This window comes from Schistocerca cancellata, chromosome 2 (assembly GCF_023864275.1).
Source record: "Schistocerca cancellata isolate TAMUIC-IGC-003103 chromosome 2, iqSchCanc2.1, whole genome shotgun sequence".
In the NCBI taxonomy this organism is placed as follows: domain Eukaryota; kingdom Metazoa; phylum Arthropoda; class Insecta; order Orthoptera; family Acrididae; genus Schistocerca; species Schistocerca cancellata.
The window spans coordinates 671,057,022-671,080,905 of NC_064627.1; the positions used below are offsets into that span (position 1 = coordinate 671,057,022).

The 23,884-nt window shown below is 38.6% G+C and overlaps 1 long non-coding RNA gene across 1 annotated transcript; it reads left to right on the plus strand.

The window, feature by feature from the left end:
- The first annotated feature begins 98 nt into the window (after nt 1–98).
- Nucleotides 99–22,876, plus strand: LOC126147719 (uncharacterized). Its single transcript, XR_007530331.1, has 5 exons — nt 99–254; nt 14,078–14,244; nt 21,634–21,896; nt 22,135–22,191; nt 22,579–22,876. It is a non-coding gene; the product is annotated as an uncharacterized LOC126147719 (long non-coding RNA).
- The last annotated feature ends 1,008 nt before the right edge of the window (nt 22,877–23,884 follow it).

Below are 23,884 nucleotides of genomic sequence, written 5' to 3' on the forward strand. Positions count from 1 at the left end.
GAAAATTAATATAATGAAAAAATATGTTTATTTGCATGAACTTTTATACTATACACTATGATTGTGATTTTCAAAAAATTTGCTCTTACACTATTCATTCATTGCATCAGTAAGATGTCACTGCCACCCAAGTTAAATGCTGAGTGGAGCCTGTCGCTGAGTCTGCAGGTCGAAGCAGCCACATGCAAAGCAGCTCTGGGTACCTTAGCTGATTGCAGGCATATGGGATTTCATAAATCATGGCAGACATACAGGTACAGGAAAACCTTAAGCATTTACCCATTGTCAACAGTTAAGAAATGCACATGTGTTGATATATCTGTATTAAATATTGTGTTGAAGAATTTACTGTACCATTAGCAAAGTATACAATGACAATACCTTTGAAGAAACTCTTCAAATTTATTTCCAAGAATTTGATGCAACATTAAAGTATCTTACTTTCAGCAGTATTCCAGACTGCAAAAGAGTAATAGTCCGAGAGATCTGCACACTCAAGAAGTTCATAAAACCAGATATTCAGTAACTATACATCAGTTTCAAATCAAAACTTCCAAAATTCAATATTTTTAATGTTGTAGGGAACACAGCAGCTGTAATAACTTATACAGCCAAACCTTCCTCATGAATCAATCTGTATTTGTTAGTGAAAACTGCATTAACCAGTAGTTCCTGAGATTAGCCTTCATGTACAAATCAAAAAATGTGGTGGACACTTTATTTTAGTAATATACATAGATGATAATGGTTTTGATGTTTTATGGAAGTGTTTTAATAATTTTTGTGAAATATTTATCATACTTTGGTTTTACTAATGTTCATCAATTGCTGTTGTTGTGATCTTCAGTCCGAATACTTGCTTGATGCAGTTCTCAGTGTTACTCTACCCTACACACACACACACACACACACACACACACACACACACACACACATTGGCTCACTCACTCACTTCCCTCCAACACTAAATTAGTGATCCCTTGATGTCTCATAACGTGTGCTATCAACAGATTCCTTCATTTAGTCAAGTTGTGCTACAAATTTCATGCCTCCTTAATTCTATTCAGTACCTCCTCATTAGTTACATGATTTAGCAATCTAATCTTTAGCATTCTTCTGTGGCACAACGTATCAAAAACCTCTATTCTGTTCTCATCTAAATTGTTTGTCATCCGTATTTCTCTTCCATAAATGGCTACACTCCAGACGTATATCTTCGGAAAAGATTTCCTAACACTTAAGTCTAAATTTGATGTTAATAAATTTTTCTTCCTCAGAAAAGCCTTTCTTGGCGTTGCCAGTCTATGTTTTATGTCTTCTCTACTTTGGCCATCATCAGTTGCTTTGGTGTCCAAATAGCAAAACTCATCCACTACTTTTAATGTCTCATTTCCTAATCTAATTCCCTCAGCATTGTCTGATTTAATTCACTAGATTCCTTTATCCTTGTTTCGTTTTTGTTTATGTTCATCTTATATCTGTTTTTCAATCCACTGTGCATCCATTCAACTGCTCTTCCAACTGCTTTACTGCTCAAAGTTTTTATTTCTTCTCCCTGGACTTTAATTCCTACTCCAAATTTTTCTTTGGTCTTCTCTACTGCTTGCTCAATGTACAGATAGAATAATATCGGGGGTAGGCTACAACTCTGTCTCATACCCATCTCAACCACTGCTTCTCTTTCATATCTCTCGCCTCTTATAACTGCCATCTGGTTTCTGTGCAGGCTGCAATCAGCCTTAGCCTTTCACTCCCTGCTTTTCATACCTGTTACCTTCAGAATTTCAAAGTGTGTATTCCAGTCAATACTGGCAAAAGCTTTCTCTGTGCCTATACATGCTTTAAACATAATGTTGCCTTTCCTTAACCTACCTTCTATGAGAACATGTAGGGACAGTATTGCCCTGTGTGTTCCTACATTTCTCCAGAATCCAAACTGATCTTCCCCAGTGTTGGCTTTTACCAGATTTTTCATCCTTCTGTAAAGGATTCGTTCTAGTATTTTGCAACGATGACTTATTAAATTGATAGTTCAGTAATATTCCCACATGTCATCACTTGCTTTCTTTGAAACTGGAATTATTACATTCTTCTTGAAACCACCTGTCTCATAAATCTTGTATAGCAGGTGGAATGGTTCTGTCATGGCTGGCTCTCCTAAGGCTATCAGTAGTTCCGAAGGAATGTCGTTTACTCCAGGGGCCTTGTTTCAGCTTAGTGGTGTGTCAAATTCTTCTTGCAGTATCACATCTCCCATCTCATCTTCAACCACGTCCTCTTCCCTTTCTACAGTATTGCCTTCAAGCTCATATCCCTTGTATATGCTATCTATATACTCCTTCCACCTTTCAGATTTCTCTTCTTTGCTTAATACTGGATTTCCATCCATTTTTTTTTTTTTTCAAAAGATTCTTTAATTTTTCTGTAGGTCGTATCTATCTCTGCCCTAGTGATACAGGGTGTTTCAAAAATGACCGGTATATTTGAAACGGCAATAAAAACTAAATGAGCAGCGATAGAAATACACCGTTTGTTGCAATATGCTTGGGACAACAGCACATTTTCAGGCAGACAAACTATCGAAATTACAGTAGTTACAATTTTCAACAACAGATGGCGCTGCAGTCTGGGAAACTCTATAGTACGATATTTTCCACATATCCACCATGCGTAGCAATAATATGGCGTAGTCTCTGAATGAAATTACCCGAAACCTTTGACAACGTGTCTGGCGGAATGGCTTCACATGCAGATGAGATGTACTGCTTCAGCTGTTCAATTGTTTCTGGATTCTGGCGGTACACCTGGTCTTACACGTATCCCCACAGAAAGAAGTCACAGGGGTTCATGTCTGGCGAATAGGGAGGCCAATCCACGCCGCCTCCTGTATGTTTCGGATAGCCCAAAGCAATCACACGATCATCGAAATATTCATTCAGGAAATTAAAGACGTCGGCCATGCGATGTGGCCGGGCACCATCTTGCATAAGCCACGAGGTGTTCGCAGTGTCGTCTAAGGCAGTTTGTACCGCCACAAATTCATGAAGAATGTCCAGATAGCGTGATGCAGTAATCATTTCGGATCTGAAAAATGGGCCAATGATTCCTTTGGAAGAAATGGCGGCCCAGACCAGTACTGTTTGAGGATGCAGGGACGATGGGACTGCAACATGGGGCTTTTCGGTTCCCCATATGCGCCAGTTCTGTTTATTGACGAAGCCGTCCAGGTAAAAATAAGCTTTGTCAGTAAACCAAATGCTGCCCACATGCATATCGCTGTCATCAATCCTGTGCACTATATCGTTAGCGAATGTCTTTCGTGCAGCAATGGTAGCGGTGCTGAGGGGTTGCCGCGTTTGAATTTTGTATGGATAGAGGTGTAAACTCTGGTGCATGAGACGATACGTGGACGTTGGTGTCATTTGGACCGCAGCTGCAACACGGCAAACGGAAACCCGAGGCCGCTGTTGGATCACCTGCTGCACTAGCTGCGCGTTGCCCTCTGTGGTTGCCGTACGCAGTCGCCCTACCTTTCCAGCATGTTCATCCGTCACGTTCCCAGTCCGTTGAAATTTTTCAAACAGATCCTTTATTGTATCGCTTTTCGGTCCTTTGGTTACATTAAACCTCCGTTGAAAACTTTGTCTTGTTGCAACAACACTGTGTTCTAGGCGGTGGAATTCCAACACCAGAAAAATCCTCTGTTCTAAGGAATAAACCATGTTGTCTACAGCACACTTGCACGTTGTGAACAGCACACGCTTACAGCAGAAAGACGACGTACAGAATGGCGCACCCACAGACTGCGTTGTCTTCTATATCTTTCACATCACTTGCAGCGCCATCTGTTGTTGAAAATTATAACTACTGTAATTTCGAAAGTTTGTCCGCCTGAAATGTACTGTTGTCCCAAGCATATTGCAACAAACGGTGTATTTCTATCGCTGCTTGTTTAGCTTTTATTGCCGTTTCAAATATACCGGTCATTTTTGAAACACCCTGTATATGCTTCTAGAACCTCATATTTGTCCTCTAGCCATACCTGCTTATTCATTTTGCAGTTCCTGTTAATCTATTTTTATGTTTATATTCCTTTTCACTTGCTTCCTTTACTGCATTTTTATATTTTCACCTTTCATTAATTAAATTCAATATCTCCTGTGTTATCCAAGGATTTCTGCTACACATTGTGGTTTTACCCATTTGATCCTCTGCTGCCTATAGTATTTCAGCTCTCAAAGTTACCCATTTACCTTTTCCCGTACTCCTTTCCCCTCTTCATGTCAATCACTTCCTAATGCTCTCTCTGAAACTCTCAACAACCTTTAGTTCTTTCAATTTATCCATGTTCCATATGCTTAATTTCCTACCTTTTTGCATTTTTCTCTCTTTTAATCTACAGTTCATAACCAATAAATTGTGGTCAGAGTCCACATCTGCCCCTGGAAAAGTCTTACAATTTAAAATTTGGTTCTGAAATCTCTACCTTACCATTATATAATCAATCAGAAATCTTTTGATACATCAAGATGTATTCCACGTATATATCCTTCTTTCATGATACTTAAACCAAGCGTTAGTGATGATTAAGTTATGCTCTGTGCAAAATTGTACCAGGTGGATTCCTCTTTCATTCCTTTTCTCCAGTTTGTATTCACCTACTGTTTTTCCTTCTCTTCCTTTCCTATCATCCAATTCCAGCCCACCATCACAAACTTTCATCTCTGTCAATTTTCTAAATAGTTGTTTTTATCTCATCATACATTCTGTCAACATCTTCATCCTTTGCAGAGCTAGTAGGAATATAAACTCATGCTACTGTTGTGGGTGTGGGCTTAGTGTCTGTCTTGGTTATGATAAAGCATTCACTATGCTCTTTGTAATAGTTTACCCAAATTTCTGTTTCTTTTTTGCTCGTTATTAAACCTACTCCTGGTCTGGTCCTGAGGAGCCTCTGTATCTCCGAGGCTCAAGAGTTGGAAGCCTCCCAGGACCAGACCTTTTTTATTCCAAAAAAGGCCAAAAATCTCTGTTGGTCCATTACAGCCCAGGGATATCAGGTGGTCAGCTGGTATGTACTATTCAATTCAATAAACGTTACCAACATCCATACCAACTGTCACGCTTTCATATGAATCAGCTGCACAACATTTGGAATTCACGATATCCAGTTTTATGGTGTCATATGATAAGTTTGTTGATTTGAAAAAAAAAGTGTATGGGACCTGGAAATGGCAAAATGAAATGCCAAAACTGGTTGCTTTCAGAATAAAATAAAATATCTTAAAAGTTATGGCTGTTGGTAAAGTTTATTGAATTGAAAAGGCCAACAAATTTTCAGTAACTAAGAGCCAGTTTGGAGTTGGAGACTTAACAATTATGCAAAAAACAAAAACAACAAAAAAAAACATGAAGGAATTATCCAAAAGTAACAGAAATTGGTAGATGTTATGTAGATGTAGAGGAAAAACAAATGATTACAATTCCAGAAATTCAGGAGAAAGAGCTTCACAGATTTAACAAGCCAATAATGCGTTGACCCACATCTTGTTCTTATCCAAGCAGTTATCCAGTTATGAATCTTAGCATTGATTGGCATTGAGGGTTACTCTGCCCAATTCTGTCCAATTGGCATGTTAAATTGTCAAAATCCTGAGCTGGTAGTAGGGCCCTGCCCATAATGCTCCAAACATTCTCATCTGGGGACACATCCGGTGATCTTGCTGACCAAGGTAGGATATGGCTAGCATGAAGATAAGCAATATGAACTCTCACCGTGTGTGGATGGGCATTATCTTGCTGAAATGTAAGCACTGGATGGCTTGCCATGAAAGACAACAAAGTGGGGTACTGAATACTGTTGAGTGCTGTTGTGCTGTAAGCACGTATGATGACAACCAAAGGTGTCTTCTACAAAAAGATATGGCACCTCAGACCACAACTCTGTGTTGGTAGACCACATGATGGTGACAGTCAAGTTGGTATCCCATTGCTGTGTTGGGCATCTCCAGATAAGTTTCCAGCCTGGAATCCCATTGAATTGAGGCTCAATAAACAATGAAGACATGTCTGAAGTTGCCCTGGACACTAGTGGGATATCAACCTGTCACCCGCCATGTGGCTCGACAACAAGAAGTGATGGACTGAGGTACCATTTCTTTTCATGGCAGGACCCCTTTGGTTGTCATCAGTGACACCCTTACATCACAGTGACACATTGATGATATTCTACACCACATTGTGTTACCCTTCATGGCAAACAATCGTGGGCCTGCCTTTAATCAAGATAATGTCCACCCGCACATGGTGAGAGTTTCTACAGCTTTATTCATACTTGCCAAACCCTAACTTGGTCAACAATGTCCCCATATCCCTCTCCAGTTGAGAGTGTTTGGAACATTATGGGCAGGGCACTCCAACCAGCTAGGGATTTCGATAATCTAATGTATCAATTCGACAGAATTGGGCATGGTATCCCTCAGAAGGATATCCAATAACTCTATGTCAGTGCCAAGCCAACTATATGCTTGCATAAGGACCAGAGGACTTCTTGCATAAGGGCCAGAGGTGGACCAATGCATTATTTACATGCTCAATTTGTGGAGCTCTTTCTCTTGAATAAATCATCCAGTTTTTCTGTAATTTTAATCTTTTTGTGCCTGTTGGAAAGAGGGATGTACAAGGGTAATGAGTTCATACTGGAACAATGGTAATTTTATTGTTGCTTTAGTAGCTATGTAATTATGTGTCTTCAGAAGCTGGAGATGTTATCTGGTTCTTTGATATAATGTGGCAGATTGTTCCATAGTCAGGTTCCTGCTACTGAGCAGGACTTCAAGAGGGTGGCTGAGTGATGAAGTGAGACAGAAAGGATTTTGTTCTGATGGGAACAGATGATTCTGCCATGTCGTTCAGACAAGAGCAGTAAGGTCAAGGAGAGATATGAGGTAGAGTGTTCATTGATAAGACAGTAGAGAAAACAGATGGTATGGAAATCTCTGCAATTGCCTGCACACAGCCATGATAGCTGTGCATATAATGGTGAAACATGAGCAAATAGTCAAACATAACAGATATAATGAACGCAGGCATTCATAACAAGTTCCATGTGCCATGAGCTTTCCTGAGAAAGGCCTTAATTTCAGGGGGGCCTACAATTTTTCTGTAGTTTTCAACCACACAGGGAAAGTCCAGGATGTCACAGCCGAACATATCACAGAATCTTCAAAGTCTCTGGTTTAATCCTTCCATTCAACTCAAAACTAGGGCCCATGATCAGTTCTGGGGACAATGCAACAGATTGTGAGCATTGTTGAAACTCCATGCACAAGGCTGGTCATCTCAACCTTCTATGCCAGTCAGTGGATGACATCAGAGCCCAGATGACAGGCATCACTAGTTCCAACATTTGTCGGCAGTTCCCCGATGGCTGCCAAATGTCCTCTTCAGAGTGATGAATAAGGCCAGGCCTGATGAGAGGAGGGAGGGGGGAGGGGAAGTAGGGACCCAAGTCTCTCAAGGTTCAGATCCCCCAGGGTGCTAAGTTGGTGAATATCAGACTGCTATTGCAAAACAAGTTTTGTATTGTACAATAAATACAGGAGCATTACTCCAGGCTTCAAGACTTTGTAACTAAAAGCCTAAGAAGCTGACCTTGCATGGGGTATTGGACAGGTCACAGGTGGCAGATAGTGAATGTTCCATCAGATGTGGAGGACAGCAGAATAATCAGTCCCAGACCAAGGCAAAATAAAACCCAATCCATTTTGCGTCTGTCTTGTAGCAAGTGGCAAAGTGGTCAGTGTCTGTTCACCAGTGGTGCAGCTGAAATATATTGGAACTAACCCTTCCAGTCTTAACACTCCGAATTTACTCAATGAGTCTACTCAACCCCACCTAATTGCAGGTACAATCATTATGGAGCATTTTGATAATCACAATATTACCCCAGGTAGTCAATACACTGCCAGTATTACTGATGCAACTAGTCTTTTGGATTCTGGGGTGGCCAGATTAAAATGCAGTGTGATTCAACAGATGAAGTCAGACTCCTCTGGCCAACTTAAAACCAAAGCAAATACATTTTTTTTGCAACACTTAACATACAAACACTTTTGCAACCAAGTGAACTTCATAAATTGAGAGACACATTAAAAGAACAGAAGATTCAAATTTTGTCACTTCAAGAAACATGAATGATGGACAATAACACCATGGATTTCAGCAATTATTGTCTTTTTAAAAGTAAACCTGATAAAAGAATACTTAATAATACACCCCATCCAGGGAATGCTTTTGCAGTCTTCAAAAATATTTTAAACTCAAAAATGGAGGTAAAACCCATTAATAATAGACTACCCTTAAAAAATCTGAAGAAGTTAATGAAGCTCGGAAAACTTTAGAACACATCATCTCGAAAATTCCATCAAACCATGTTAAAATTTCAATAGGTGATTTTAATTCTCTATTAGGTAAAAAAAAGGACAAACCAAAATGGACAAAGACTTGCTGAAACATGCAAATTATTTTAATCTTAAAATCATGTCAACACATTTTGAAAAGAACCCTTCTAAACAAAAAGCTTGGTGAGCACCCAATACATTTACTGGGAATTTCAAATTGATCATGTAGCAATTTCATACATTTACTACAAAAAAATTTTAAATGTCAAAGTTAGGGGGCTAATATTGGTTCATACCATTATTTAACGTGAATAAAAGTAAAACTTCACTCTCAAAAACTCTTCAAAACAAAAAATGTTATCCCAAAATTTGACAAAGCTAAAATAACCCTAACTCCAACAAGCGAAATTGACAACAACAAAAATCCAATAATTGGCGAAGCCTAAAAGAAAGGTTTATTAAAACAGCACAAAATTTAATTCCACTTCAAAAGAAACAAAAACACCTTTGGTGGAACGCAGATTGTGAAACAGCAGTTAATTCTAGGCACAAGGCATTCAAAAATTGGAATAGTAACAAAACTGAAAATACGTACAATACCTTTCCAGCTATAAGAAAAGAAACATCTAAATTAATCTGACAGACTAAAAGAAACTACAAAAATGCCCAACTTTTAGGAATAAAAAAAGGCTTTCAAAGGAAAATTTAAGAAACTTTCATAAAACATTCAAAACAAAACTAACTGATTACCAACCTCAAAGTTTTTGCTTCAAAAATTAAAATGGCAGTTTGGCTCTTAACAACCAGGAAAATTGTAAGATACCTGCTAATTATTTTGAAAAACTGTCCAGAACCAGCAAATAAATTCCAACCGCAGAAAAATAATAATACCAGCCCTGACTCTAAAGAACCTGACAAAATCGAAATAATTAAACAAATTAAGAGACTTAAAAACAATATAATCCAGAGAAGATGATATAATTGCAGAACTACTAAAATCAGCTGGCTCTAACATTATGAAAGAATCACTCAACTAATAGGACATACCTGGCAAACTGAGGAAATACCTGAGGACTGGAAAACTGCACTAATTCATCCATCGCATCAGAAAGGGGACAAAACCGATGTTAATAATTGTTAATAATTATGAGAAATCCCTCTTCTCTGGTCACATACAAAATTCTCAAGCAGTGTTTACTTGATCGAGCCCAAGTACTGTTAGAACCTAAAATTGGTGAATACCAAGCAGGATTGAGACCAAACAGATCCTGTCCAGAACAAATTCTTAATTTAAAACTAATTTAGAGGCACCAAAGGATTTCTGGTAACAATATTGTGTGTACATTTGTGGATTTTAAAAAGGCCTACAACTCAGTTGATCATGAATCTCTTTTCCAAATTTTAAAGGAACAAGGGCTAGATAACAAAACTCTAACACTGATTAAGGAAACATTAACTGACACAAATTCTAAAGTTAAATTTGTGGTAGAAATTTCTGAACCATTTGATATAAAGACTGGTGTTAGACAGGGAGAATGACTCTCCCCATTACTGTTTAATTGTGTTTCGGGAATGGTGGTTACAGAATGGTGAGAGCAAAAGTTGAGTTAAAACACAGATCAATCAATCAAGTTAGGTAGAAGTAATATTAGAGTAGATTGCCTCGCTTTTGCAGATTGTGTGGCAATTTTAACTACGGATATTACCAAAGCCCAAAAAGAAATTGAAATTCTTGAAGAAGTTGTAGAAAAGAAGGACTACAACTATCATTCCAAAAAACAAAATATATGACATGCAACAAACAAGCACCAAAGTTTTTGAACATGAAATATGTAAAAATAAAAAGGGTTTCTCAGTTTAAATACTTGGGGGAAATCGTAAGGAAAACAGGCGGCAAATGAAGATTGCCATCAAAAAATGGCAACCGCATTCAGATTAACACAAAATATTTATTTTAAAAAATCACTTCCTAAATTAAGTAAACTTAGGTATTACAGTACTGTTGTCAAACCTGAATGTCTTTATGGAGCATAAACTTTAATATTTTAAACAGAAAGGGGAATATTGAAGAAATTCAAAAGAAAGAAAGAAAGATTATTAGGAAAATATTAGGCCCCAAAATTACTGATGGATTGAGATGTTTGTGCGGCACTCAACTGCGTGGTTGTCAGCACCAGTACAGAGTCCCAATTTTTACACAGTTCCATTTTTTTTACACAGTCCAATCTAGCCACAGTCACAAATGATAATGATGATGATGAAATAAGGAAGACAACACAAACACCCAGTTCCGGGGCAGAGGAAATCTCCAACCCAGCTGGGAATCGAACCTGGGACCCTGGGATCCAGAGGCAGCAGCACTACCTACTAGATCACAAGCTGTGGACATTTCTGGTGGAGAAACTTACAGGCTGAGAAGTAATAAGGAAATAAAAGAATACACAGGCATATATGGTGACATGAGAAAATGAAGACTTAAATTTTATGGGCACATTAAAAGAATGGCACCCACTAGGTTGACAAAACAAATAGTAGAATTCTATGAAAACAGAAGTAATGCCAAAACTGAGCCAATTAAGTGAAATGCTGCAATTAAGCAATTAAGGAGGATCTTAAAGTAGCCAGTATAACTCAAGCAGGTGTTACAGGTAGAAAAACATTCAGACAAAAGATATTTGATTGGAAAGTTGGTCAGAGGGAAGTTAGAAAATGGCCTGGGACACCATGGTCTCATGAAAGAAAGAGACTTCATTCTGAAAGAATAGCAACAACAATGACAGCAACAACAACAAGATTATTAACCTAGCACCAGTGTAACCAAACTAGCTCTTTCTGTCCATTTCAGTTTTATGAGTCATGCAGGACAAATACAAAGCCTCACAGTTTCAGGGACCTGGGAAACTGAATATAATTTGGCGAGGCATCTAGGGTTTGATCCTGTGATTCAAACATTTGCTGAATGAATGGCCCACAAAGCTCCATTGACAGGGCTATAGGCAAGGCTTTTGCATGGCGCACTGCCAGCGTTACTGGCACCAGATATTTTATCAATGTACAAATTCGTATAATACTTCACTTTTGTCTGAAAGGAAATTAAACCAGTTTAAAAAATAAAACTAAATGGAATGTAATTATATTTTACAATAATTCAGTACTGAGTAGCATCAAAAGACGAACTTATGAATTTGTCAGTTGTATCTGCTTCCTCTCTTACAGTTAAGTCATGATTGAGCTGTCATCCAGTTATGTACCTGTCATGGTCTTGGGCTCCCGATAAGTGTCTTCATCACTACTTTTCAAACCAATTTATTACTATTCTTTCAGTCTCCTTCTCCATGAAAGTATAATAGTGCTTGTATTCTTTCACAGTATATTTAACCTTTGCACATTCGTTCATGAGTCATATGATTCACATTTTAGTTCTTTCAAAGCTATAGTAGAAAACAGGAGACATGGATTACGACTATTTTTTGTTTTACTACATTCCAGATGACATTATACAAGGTGTGTCATAATGGCTGTTACTAGTTTTCTGAAATAACAGAGGGTACGAACTCAAACATTTTTCTTAATAAAGCAATATTCATAATGCATCATTTTGAACTTGTTCTGGGATGAAGGAAGCTGGTTATTGTAATAAAAATGCTGACATGATTGCATTGCAAAAGGAGTGTCCAATCTGGAGCATGATCTTAGTAAAGGCGGATCACACAGGTCAGTTACCAACTGTATTCTTTCTAGAAAATTGTTACAATTAAATACAATCAAAATGTAAATATATTTACATATGTTATTTAAATTCATAGCTACCACATTTGAATTCTCATTGAAAGTGTGTGTGGAAATCAGAAATGAGAACGTAGAGTGTGTGCTCAGAAAAAAAATATGTGCTGGAGGCAGCAAATTTAATTTTCAATGTCAGTTCTGTAATTAAGCCAATATCCTTGCCACAGTGGGAACACTGGTTCCCATTATATCAGAAGTTAAACACCGTCAGACTAGGCTAGCAGTTGGATGGTCACTGTCCGGGTCTGCCGAGTGCTGTTGGCAGGCGGTGTACACTCTGTCCTTTTGAGGTCAGTTGAGGATCTACTTAAGTGATAAATAGCGGCACTGGTCATGAAAACTGACAATGGCTGGGAGAGCAGTGTGCTGACCACATGATTCTCTGTATCAGCATCTGGTGACAGCTATGGGCTGAGGGTGACATGGTGGCCAGTCAGTACCATTGGGCCTTCAAGGCTTGATTGGACAGTTTTGTTTGTTTTTTGTCAGTTCTGCAATTTGGAAGCCTGTATTTCCCCACTTCGGTAGAAAAACACGGTTACATATTTTTTACCAGAAAATAAGTAAACAAATTTCATAGAATTTTTCCATGACCCATAGCAACTAATTATTAGGTTGATGCATAAGTTCCTATTGATTTTACAGAAGTTAAGTAAGCACAACAGATACACATAACAGAAACTTTAGTCATTAATAATATATTATCCTTCAATATTTACAACAGTCTGCCAATGCTGGGATAAATTTTTGATTCTGAAACTATAGAAAGCATATAGTTTTGAAGCGAAGAACTCATTGAGCCATGTTCGGAACGCAGTTTCATTCAGAAAAGAAGTTCCTTGAAGGTTGCTCAATAGGGAGCAATAAAGGTGAAAATCTGGGATGCAAGATCAGGTGAACAAGGTGTGTGCGGAGTGACTTCCCAACCCAAGTCCTGCATAGAGTTTCTTGTCAGTCCAGCAGAATGCAGGCAGGCATTATCTAGGGGTAGCAATCACTGTTTTTGTACTGCATCTGCAAGATGTCTCAGTTGTTGACAGTTAATGTCAGCAGTGATGGTTACATGTCTGTGAAGCAACTTGTAGTACACCACACCATCGCTGTTCCACCATATGCATAACATTATCTTTTGTGGATGCATGCAGATCTTTGTACGGGGTGTAGCTGCTTTAATTGGTCTCAACCAATGCTTTCTTTTCCTCACCTAACCATAAGGACAGCATTTTTTGTCACCATTAATGATACAAGATAGGAATTGTCAGTGTTGTTCATGAGCCAGTTGATGATGAGCAAGCAGAGATGCACCTGCTTATTTTTGTGATTTTGGCTTAGAGCATGCGCTACCCATTCACTGTATTTTTGAATCTCCCTCATTGTATGCAAATGTTGCACGATGGTGGAATAATTGCAGTTCATCACATTTGCCAGTTCTCAAGTACACTGACGTGGACTGAACTCAAACTAAAGAATATATTGGAAATGTTCCCATTCCTCCACATGGCATTCCATTTTCTAGCAGCCACAGCTCCACTCACCACCTCCAAAAGGCAAAATGACAATAAGTTAACTCAAATAGCAACACTGAACCACAAAGAAAAAACAACAATCAATAAATAAACCCATAGCAACTGGAATACCAACATACTTTCACATCATTCTACAATATGGAATCATGTTTTGGGGGAATTCACCCTACAGCAGAGATATCTTTAAAATGCTAAAAAAAGCAACATGTATAATATAGCATTATGACACTGCCATATTTTTACATTTATAGTATTATATCATTTGTTAAAACCTACCTATTAAGCAAAGACAGCTCATTAATATCAAATCAACACATTTGTAGCTAGGAGAGAAGACAGTAATCTGACCTAAATATGTTTCAGTCCAGAAGAACTTGTTACCAAAAAAGTGTCCTGCATGATGGGATATGGATGTAAACATACCAGCTGAAACTAAAAAAAAAAACAGAAGTACCAAGAGATTCCACATGCAAATTAAAAAAAATTCTTTTCAAACAAAACTTTTACACAGTAACTGATTTTTGAAGAAGGTAATAAATGTTAACAAACTTCTTAATAATTGATCACTTAGGCCTGATTATAGTGCATGTTTCCTTCAAGTATGAACAAGTGAAAGTACAATGTAACATCTTATTACTTTCTTATAAAATTTAACAAATTTTCATGAAGCAACTAAAATTGTAAGAAGATAATTGTAAAAGTTAATTGTAAAAAATGTGTGCTGGCTTGCCCAAAAAAATTAAAAAAAAAAAATCTTATGTGCAAACTGTACAATACTGTGATTACTTGGATCAATAAAATACGGCACAGTACAATACAATATAAAAGGGCTATGAGCTTATGCATCAACCTAATAACTTCAGTAGTTGATTGTTTCCATGGTAAGACTAACAACTGACCTAAAAGCATCTAAAATCTGAGTGACAAGCACTGGCTTTTATAAAGAAAACAATAATTTGCAAACCCTGTATTAGTTATTAGTAATGTTTATATTCTTGTCCTCTTCGACATCAGAAAATTAGCAATAGTTACTCTGATATGCCTACATATAAACTTCTTGTTCTGCATCAGAGCACTTCACACTATTTCTTTGTGGGGCATCCACTTCCTAAATACAGTGTGTGATGAAGCAAGCTGGGATCTCTTTACTTCCTCTCTTGTTTTGCCGTCTGCCTCCTTAAACTCATTTTATTTTCATTTTGCCTAATTACCATTAACATGCATGAGTATAATCTGCATTTCCATAAAAGAGAAAGGTTGGCCCTCAGTCTTAATGAATATAGCACTAGGTCTAATTCTGTGCTTAGTTTTGTGTATTTAATTAATTTCCTAATTTAGTTTGACCATTTCTAGTTAATATCTTTTGCTACAGATCATTATAGAGTGAAATTAGTAATTGTTTTGTGACTTAGATTCTGTTGTTGACTTATAAACAAATATAAATTCTGTACTAATTATAAACATTTGGAAGAAGAACTACTAGGATACTTAAAGTATTTATTTGGCTCTATTCGAAAATATATTAGCAAAGCCAGCCCTTAATTAATTTCAAAATATTTACCAGGTTTGTCAAAAGTATTGCTTGTATAACTATAACCATTAATTTCATTATTTAAATAAATTATTTGGCCTAACCTTTGTGGCAGAAGGAATTGTTAAAAAGGAGTTTTTCAATGTATCCAGTTAATTGAATTAGTTATGCTTTAATTGTAATTTCTGTAACTTAAACATCAAACCTTGTATAGTTTCAGTGGCTGTTATTGTGAGGATATATAAAGGACAGATTTTTTTGGTCCCGAGACAGTAAGTCCACGGCCCATTTTCAGACATGAAACATATATTAATTAGATTAACAACAATGCATCAAATTAATAGTGGAATAAAAGTGACACAAATAGGCCAAGTGTTAGAACAATTAATGACAATGTCTGTTTAATTTATTTAAAAAACAGTGTCATGCATACTGTATTATTCTGCAAGAACTGTGAACTGTGTGGTTGGGTTCAGCAAACTATTGTAGCAGTATGCTGATGTTGCCTGCAACCTCTTAATGAGGCTTATCAACATTTACCAATAGTGAACAGGCCTTATAATTGTGTAATATTGGGGAGGGGGGTTGTGAACAGTGAAAGTAAAGAACTGTGAAACGCAGTTGTGCAACTGTCAGCTACATCATTTACAGTAGTCAGTATTGAACTTCCAGCCCCCATTTTTCAGCTATTGTAACAATGCAGTATGTTGACATTGAGGACAATCAATGAAGAAATAACACTGGCGAACATCACAAGTGCAACAAATTTAAAATTTAGATCAAAAATTCACCCTCCCCTAAACCTAAGCGTTAAAGATTGCCTGTCTGGGAGGGTCCAGACATCTCAAGCCTCTGTGTGGTGTCCACTCATCTCTCCTTTTTCATTTCCACTGTCTCATCTCTCTTTTCCTCACACTGCTTCAATTTTTCCCTTTCATTGGCACTGTCGCTCACTGACCATCTATTGCTCAATTTGTCTAACCTGGAGAGAGTGTCTATTGTTGAAATTTTGGCCTTGTACTGTATGGCAGCTACAGTGTATTAGTTCTTCTGATAGATATAAAAACAGTCGCTAGGTCAAGGGCAAACCAGAACAGTTGACACCTTATCTCCGTGATGAACACAACCTGAGATATTTAATTCTGTATTTCATCCCAATTCATATTTTTTGTGTTTGTCCAATATTCCCCGAATTGTGTTATGTTTAAATCACGTCACACCCACTTTAAAATAACAATAGAACTGGGTTTCTGTGTTTGCAGCTACACATCTTGCCCCCAGTCCAGGCTTTCAGTGGCTCCGAATGAGGCCCCCAGGCATACACAATGAGTGCAGCTGGGGTTCCTTCCCATTCCTTGTTGACATTTGCCTAAAGCCGGTATTACACGACGATCCGCCGTGACCGGTACCGGTTAGGGAGCCTGAGTGCCTGACAGCCTGTATTGTAGTGGTGGGCAGGAAATCGCGTATCTGTTAGAAATCACAGTGACTGAGAAGTCACAGATATCACAGTAGCAACTTTACAGAATCTAACTGCGATTTCAGTCACAGTTAGCAGTCGCAAGTAGTATTTCATATTCAAAGACATGAGCCATCTATTGGTCGAATTTAGCACTGCTTTCTGCGATTTCAGTGACAAGTCGCAACTAAGAGTCGCAAGTAGCAACTAATAAGCGCAGTTAACAGTGCCATCTGTTGGCCAAAGTTCGTACTACGCTATTCGCTACCGAGTCAAACTGCGATTTCTGTGACAAATTGCAACTAAGAGTCGCAAGTAGCAACTAAAAAGCGCAGTTAACATACTTTTCCTAGTGTCATCTGTTGACCGACGTACGTACTTCGTTATGAGAGCCTTGTGCCTCACGAGATCGATGTGCTGTGTGTGCATATGAAGGGCTTATTTCAATAGCGGTACAAGTCCATTTTTGTTCATTTTGAGATACAGAGTCGTAAAGTTAAATGAGCGCTGACAAATCTGCATTTGAGATACCAGAAATATTCAAGCATATGGCTTCTTGCTAGAGATGAACCTTTATTTATGTTTGTTTGGATCACTAATTTCAGAAGCATTATAGACAGAAAAGTGGAGGTAATGGACTTGTACCACTATTGAAATAAGCCCTTCATATTATATGACGACATGCACATTCAGCATCAGTTATGGTTGGTCAAATACTGCTGTGACTCTGAATGTATTATATTAATAAGAAGCAACATTGCTTTTTTCTCCTGAAAATATCAAGTAACGTAACAAATGTGTTTGATTCTGCTTCCAATATGACAGTTTTGGTTAATACTCCACATGCCTACAGGACTTTGCAATGTTAACACAGCAGAACTCAGACATCTGTATAAGTGTAGAAAAATGAAAACAGTCATATGAATGCCTCACTTTTGTTCTGACATAATTCAAGACTCGGGAGAAAAGTTTTACACCTGGTGTTCTACATGGCAACTTCACACACAAGAACTTTTTGCCGACACTACTACCACCTACATAAGTAAGCTTCCCTGTCTTACTTTCAAGTAATGCACTTAATCTATTCCTGATTTAACTGGAAGATCTGTACTTCCCACTTTCATATCAACAGCCTCAAAATGCATATTGTAGACTTCGGGATAAGTTACAGGTCAGTGTCACACCAAGATTGTGGAGAAAAGGGGGGGGGGGGGGCGGCATGTCACTCTCCAACAAGTGTTTACCAATAAGTAAGTGGCGGAAAATTATGGGTATAGGACGGCTTAAACATGTGGAAAATGAGATTTTTATTATTCACTCACTGTATTTGACATTTATTATTCCTTTAAAATCGCACAACAACTTCAATAAAACACAGTTTAATCATTCACACACTTATTTCACAATTATTTCACTTTTAAACTGCAAATCCTCTAAGAGCTGTCTTGAATCTTCACGAGTCTCTCTCAAAAACAGCCTTGATGTGGATAGATACGTACAGCAACCAGTAATCAGAATCAGAACTGTGTCTGCAAAAACACAAGGATTATTAAACAATTTTTGCTGTCATTAATTACTAGCAATATAATTGACAGAGTAGATTGCTAATATTTGCTATAATGAATATCACATTTGCAAGAATGATCTCACTGAAGTAATTAAGTCCATCGAAACGCTTAGAAACTAACCTCTCGTGCTAAGTGGATGGAGACCGTGGAACAAATGGATTTTACAAGATCAAGCAGAAGGGTGTGGTCTTTGCTTCGGAGACTTGGAGGTGGAGGTAAAAATCTGCGAATGACCAGTGCTATGTCCCCAAATACAGTTGCGGTTCACATCAGCAAGACGTCCAGGGCCCCAAAGGAACGAGCCCATATTATAAAAATTAAAAAGGAGCTTAAAGAGCTAAAATCGACAGCAGAGAACAATACATCTTATTCCCAACCCTTTTCAGTCGAAGAGTTAAATATGGCCTTGAACGATATAAAACCAGGAAAGGCCCCAGGGTTTGATGGGATTCACCCAGAATTTCTGCTCCACTGTGGTAAATTTGCAAGATTATGGCTTGCGCGATTCTTCTCTAACGTGTTGCAAACTGGAAAAATTCTGCACACTCTCAAAAAGGCTAAAATTGTTGCCATATTAAAACCGGGCAAACCGAGTGACCAACCTCAGAGCTACCGCCCAATCGCCTTACACAGCATGATCTATAAATTACTGGAGAGACTTATGTACAACAGAATGAGCGAAGTCATCCTGGAGGCTGTACCGGTAGAACAGGCGGGCTTCCGGCCGAAAACAAGCTGCACGGATCAGGTCCTCGCTCTAACAACCTACATCGAGGCGGGCTTCCAAAGACAGCAAAAAACGTCAGTGGTATTTGTTGACCTGACGGCGGCGTTCGACACTGTCTGGAGACAGGGCCTGATTTATAAGCTCCTCCGCATCGTGCCATGTCTAAAAACGGCTAACCTTATCAACGAAATGCTCTGCAATAGACCATTCCAGGTTGTCATCGGTAACAACAGAAGTAAATTCATGAAACTTAATAATGGCCTGCCCCAAGGTTCAGTACTGGCTCCACTGCTTTTCAGCATGTATATAGCCGATATGCCTAGGACGAGATCCAAAATGTTCGGATATGCGGACGACTGGGCCTTGGCCACACAACATCGAGTGATGGAGGAAACTGAGATCACACTATCCAGCGATTTGACCACTCTAGGAAAATACTTCTGTGACTGGAGGCTCCAACCCAGCCCATCCAAAACAGAGGCCACTTGTTTCAACCTGAATAACAAATTAGCAAACAAAGAGCTCAAGACCCGCTTTGATGGCGGCATTCTTCCATATAATAGAACACCAAAGTATCTGGGCGTGACACTCAATAGAACATTGAGCTATAAACAACATCTTGTAAACACTGCTGAAAAAGTCAAAACTAGAAACAACATTGTCCAAAAGCTTTGTGGCACTAGTTGGGGGTCCACTGCCTCCATTCTGCGTAGCTCTGCGCTAGGACTTGTCTATTCTGCAGCAGAGTACTGTTCCCCAATATGGTTAAATAGTGCTCACATCAAGAAGGTGGATGCAGTCTTGAACCAAACGATGAGGATTATCTCTGGAACGATCAGGTCAACTCCTGTCCAATGGCTGCCTGTATTGAGCCATATCCCGCCGCCACATTTGCGCAGAGAACACGCACTTATCAGAGAGTGTCGAAAAATCCAAAATAGCCCAGATCTTCCTATCCACACCCTGAGTAATGGAATTGAGCAAAATAGATCGGAATCCAGACACCCCCCTCTCGCAAGTGCCAAAGATCTGGTAAAGAACGCTTTTATTCTTGAGGACCGCTGGAGAGAAGAATGGGAGGAAAAGACACCGCCTCAGGTTAACACCTTATTGGGAACATCTAACAGACCTCGGGGCTTTGACTTGCCCTGCAAAATCTGGTCTACCCTTGACAGGATCAGGACGAGCCACGGCCGTTGTGCGGACTCCTTGTACAAATGGAGCATAGTGCCATCACCACAGTGCGACTGCGGCGCTGACAGGCAGACAATTCACCATATCGTGGTAGAATGCCCTCTGAGGGCCTACCCTGGGCCAACAAGGGACTTCATGGATGCGACTAACAGTGCAGTCGATTATATTTCTAACCTAGATGTTTGTTTGTGATATTGTAACTGTTTTGTGTGTTATGTACTTTTAGATTTTTCATACGTGATTTGTACTTGCCATACGCTAAATAAATAAATAAATAAATAAATAAATGAGTGACTGAAATGTAGTTCAGGTACCTGTGAACATAACAATATGTTAGAATTCATTTTCTAAATACGAACTATTACGGTACTGTATGGCTACTTACATATTAATTACACTATTAATATTTTCACAGTTGTTTCTTTAATACACAATTAAAGCCAACGGAAGAAAAAACGTAAAACATACTTGCCAATGACAGGTTTGTTGAGATGCAATTTTCTGTGTTGACAGATGTAACTTTTTCATACGGTGGTAAGTCGCAGAAATCGCAGGAATCACAGAAATCGCAGAAGTAGCAGAAGTCACAGAAATCGCAGAAGTAGCAGAAATCGCAGAAGTAGCAGAAGTCACAGAAATCGCAGAAGTAGCAGAAATCGCGGAAGTAGCAGAAATCGCAGAAATAGCAGTGGCGGAGGGATACACGACCTATGTTCCTTAACTGCGACTCTTAACTGCGACAAATCACAGTTAAGAATAACAGATACTGAAAAGTAGCATTCACAGAAATCACTGATATCAGAAAATCGCAGTTTAGGCCATCACTACTGTATTGTATACAGGCTCTCCAGTACTGGTCTAGCGCGACAGCCATCTAGCGATAGAACGGGCGAAACTACGAAAAGTAGCAGACACATTATCCGCGTGCCGGAATAGAGAGCACTTCTAAATTGCCGTCAATTCGCGCATGCGCACTAGGCTGCGAAACTTGCGCATGCGCAGAAGCGGGTACCGCAGTGCTTGTTATTTGTTTATAGTTGGGTGTCTAGAGGCAAATTACAGTTTTTCGTGTTGGAGATTTTCCGCATTTTCTTTTCAGTAAGTAGGTTTTCATAAATGCGGTAAAAAAATAGTATTTTTTTTGCCAGTAGACTTTCTTTTATACTAGCTGTTTGTGAAAGCTTATTGTTCTATTTATTGCTTCGTATTCTATAAATGGAATAGAACAAACAGGCTTTAAGCACCCTCATTCAGGCATACAGCGGAGAAAAGTGTATGTACAACCCGCAGGACCCGCTGTATCATAATAAGTTACGTCAGCATAGTTTATTTCTGAGTAATATACATATTATGCTACATGATGATTCTCGATTCGTATGTTAATGCCTTAGCTTACGAAAGTTCATGTTTGATTTTATTGCATCTCTTGCTTTATTTCAGCATGCCAGGAAAGAGAAACTGACAGTGATAGGCAGTAAAGTTCGCGCAGTTTTGCCCAACGCAACAGATGAGGACTGCAAAACTCGCTTCATGTCACTGCGGTCGCACTTTTGTGGAGAGATAAAAAAATTAGAGCCAGTGAGCATAGTGGTGCAGGGGCAAGCGAAGTTTACGAGCCTGCTGTGTGGTGGTTCAATGCTTTAAAGTTTTTGAAGGACTACGTGACACCGAGGAAAACAGCGACAAATGTTCCAAGCCGTATGGTTAAGTATAAACATTTTGTTGCCTTCCTTTGTAGGAATTCTGCTTTGTGTAAGACAGCGTATTCTGATTTCAGATTGTAGATGGCTATTCCAACTCAAGTAGTATATATGCTTATATTAGTGAACGGTATTTTGGAAAACAAATCACGCTTTAATACTACCATGTGTATTCGTATTTTTTAGTGTTATGAGCGGTTCACAATCTGCTATAGACTAACATGGGTCTTTAATATTTCAGATACCACAGTCACTCTCATCAAATCTATGTAGCACGACCACTGTCAGTGATTCTTGTGTAAGTATTTACCTACATTTAAATAAAAGTTGTAAACAGTAATTGCAACAAGTGAATAACACATCAACTATATCAGAATACTGAGGTGACCACAGTTACTGAAGAGACCATAGTAAATGGAGGGAAACGTGAAGATGACAACAGCAATGTAAATGCATTAACAGTTCATTAGCCATGAAGCTCTCTTGGCCAAAAGAATGTAACATTTTGTTTATATTGTATATATTGCTCCAACAAAATAGTACTTCACTTTCATACAAGTTACTTACATTAATTATATTTTACACAGAGAACTTTAAACAGGCCACTGTAGTTTACCTAACCACTTTAATGTTAGATATTGTAATATGTATGTAGCACAATACTGTATCAGTTTTCTATTTCCAGTGCTCCCAAGACTTATTTACTGTGGAATGGTCAGAGGGAAGTACACCTGTATCAACACCATCACCTCTAAGTGAGCTCAGCAAGAAAGAGGTGTAGGAGGGACACTGAGGATGGATTAGCCACCTCAACATTGTCAGTCTTAAGAGACATTAAAGTTTCAATTAGTGGCAGCAATGAAGATGACAAGTTTGGGCAGTATGTTGCTGCTGAATTGAAGAAATTGAAAAATCCAGCAATTAAGGCTGACGTGAAATTGAATGTCATGAAATCTATTATGAATGGCATACGTAAAGAAATCTGTAACTGTTAAGGCATTGCATTTCATTGATGAGTTATTTTAAAATAAAAGATTGCCTTTTGTACATTATTACTGTTAAAAGTTGTACTTCTTAACAGCTTCCCACTGCCATGACACATAACCTGTTGTACTCAAGAATTCACAAAAATTTTCTCGCACTTCCCTAGCACACAGTGATGTGCGATTTTCACTCTGCTGGGGTATGCTAGAGAGAGATTTCTCTCCTTGTCAGGAACCATTGTTTATGTTGCACAAGTCTGTGTTTTCCGTATCAGCATCTGTCAGATATGTGGTGTCTGTCTCTTCAATCAAGTAGTTATGCAGTATGCATAAAGTCTGAACAATTAATCCCACTTTCTCAACAGGTAGTTGAATTGTACTGAGAAGAACTCTGAAGCAGTTGGTCAGCATTCCGAAAGTGTTTTCCACTACTAGCCTCCCTCTTGACAGTCTGTAGTTAAAAATCTGTTTGGACTTCTGGTTCTGGCAGTCTCTATAGGGTTTCATGATATATGGCTCCAGGTGAAAGGCATCACCAGCAAGAATCACATATGGCAGTTCAATGTTTGTGCCAGGAAGTGATTTTTGCTGTGGTACCTTCAACCAGTTTTCCCAAAGTGCACCGCTGATCAGGCTGTTTGCATACACCCCACTATCACTCAGTCTTCCATTGCACCCAATGTCAATTAAAGAGAATCGGTACCTAGCATCCACAATAGCTAGTAAAACAACGCTGTGGAATTTTTTATAACTGAAGTATCCTGATCCAGCAGTTCGTGGTGGGGCAAATGCTATGTTTCCCATCCATTGCTCCTGAAAAGAAAAGTAAGTAGTTTTATATAGCAGTACATAGACTTGCAATGTGGGAGATAAAAAACTGCCTAAAGCTGAGTCTGATGTACTTCATTAAAAGCATTTTAAATACATTTCATTATTGTCAGATTTTCTCCATATTATGTAACTTAATTTTGTGGCTTACCAATGCAGTTTTAGAACTGCCTCAGTTCA